The following is a 2,261-nucleotide window of genomic DNA, read 5'->3' on the forward strand; positions in this document are numbered from 1 at the left end:
CAGTTCCATGTCCAGTTCTAACTGTTGCTTCCTGACCTGCATACAGATTTCTCAAGAGGCAGGTCAGGTGGTCTGGTATTTCCATATCTTTCAGAATTTTCCACAGCTTATTGTGATCCACACAGTCAAAGGCTTTGACATAGTCAATAAAGCAAAAATAGATGTTTTTCTGGAACTCTCTTGCTTTTTCCATGATCCAGCGGAGGTTGGCAATCTGATCTCTGGATCCTCTGCCTTTTCTAAAACCAGCTTGAACAGCAGGAAGTTCACGGTTCACATATTGCTGAAGCCTGGCTTGGAGAATTTTGAGCATTACTTTACTAGCATGTGAGATGAGTGCAATTCTGCGGTAGTTTGAGCATTCTTTGGCATTGCCTTTCTTTGGGATTGGAATGAAAACTGACCTTTTCCAGTCCTGTGGCCACTGCTGAGTTTTCCAAATTTGCTGGCATATTGAGTGCAGCACTTTCACAGCATCATCTTTCAGGATTTGGAATAGCTCAACTGGAATTCCATCACCTCCACTAACTTTGTTCATAGTGATGCTTTCTAAGGCCCATTTGACTTCACATTCCAGAATGTCTGGCTCTAGGTCAGTGATCACACCATTGTGATTACCTGGGTCGTGAAGATCTTTTTTGTACAGTTCTTCTGTGTATTCTTGCCACCTCTTCTTAATATCTTCTGCTTCTGTTAGGTCCATATCATTTCTGTCCTTTACTGAGCCCATCTTTGTATGAAATGTTCCCTTGGTATCTCTAATTTTCTTGAAGAGATCTCTAGTCTTTCCCATTCTGTTGTTTTCCTCCATTTCTTTGCATTGATTGCTGAGGAAGGCTTTCTTATCTCTTCTTGCTATTCTTTGGAACTCTGCATTCAGATGCTTATATCTTTCCTTTTCTCCTTTGCTTTTCACTTCTCTTCTTTTCATAGCTATTTGTAAGGCCTCCCCAGACAGCCATTTTGCTTTTTTGCATTTCTTTTCCATGGGGATGGTCTTGATCCCTGTCTCCTGTACAATGTCACAAACCTCATTCATCACACGCTAGTAAAGTAATGCTCAAAATTCTCCAAGCTAGGCTTCAGCAATACGTGAACCGTGAACTTCCAGTTGTTCAAGCTGGTTTTAGAAAAGGCAGTGGAACCAGAGACCAAATTGCCAACATCTGCTGGATCATCGAAAAAGCAAGAGATTTCCAGAAAAACATCTATTTTTGCTTTATTGACTATGCCAAAGCCTTTGACTGTGTGGATCACAATAAACTGTGGAAAATTCTGAAAGAGATGGGAATACCAGACCACCTGACTTGCCTCTTGAGATATCTGTACGCAGGTCAGGAAGCAACAGTTAGAACTGGACATGGAACAACAGACTGGTTCCAAATAGGAAAAGGAGTACATCAAGGCTGTATGTTGTCACCCTGCTTATTTAACATATGCAGAGTACATCATGAGAAATGCTGGGCTGGAAGAAGCACAAGCTGGAATCAACATCACTATTAGAGAAATGCAAATCAAAACTACAATGAGTTACTCCTTCACATCAGTCAGAATGAACATCATTAAAGAGTCTACAAATAACAAATGCAGGAGAGGATGTGGAGAAAATGGAACTCTCTTACCCTGTTGACTGGAATGTAAATTGTTGAAATCACTATGGAGAACAGTATGGAGCTTCCTTAAGAGTCTAGAAATAGAGTTACTATATGAACCAGCAATCCCATTCCTGGGCATATATCTGGAAAAGACAAAAACACTAATTCAAAGAGATACATACATCCTGATGTTTATACCAGTACTATTTACAATAGTCAAGATATGGAAGCAACCTAAATGACTGTCAACAGATGAATGGATAAAGAGGATGTAGTATATATATACAATGGGATATTGCTCAGCCATTAAAAAGAATGAAATACTGCCATTTGTAGCAACATGGATGGACCCAGAGATTTCATACTAAGTAGTCAAACTCAAACATCATATGATATCATTTATATGTGGATTCTAAAAAAAATGATACAAATGAACTTATTTACAAAACAGAAATTGACTCACAGACAAGGAAAACAAATTTATGGTTATCAGCGGGGAAAGGAGAGAGGATAAATAAAAAAGAAAATGAGAAGGAAACGGGAAACGACCATAAAAGGAAGAAAATGTCACATGAGGAAATGTGGTCTGATATTATCCAGTTTTCCAAATTTGCTGGCATATTGAGTGCAGCACTTTCACAGCATCATCTTTTAGGATTTGAAATA

The sequence above is a fragment of the Bison bison genome, unplaced genomic scaffold (genome assembly GCF_000754665.1).
Source record: "Bison bison bison isolate TAMUID 2011002044 unplaced genomic scaffold, Bison_UMD1.0 scf7180017864490, whole genome shotgun sequence".
Classification (NCBI taxonomy): Eukaryota; Metazoa; Chordata; class Mammalia; order Artiodactyla; family Bovidae; genus Bison; species Bison bison.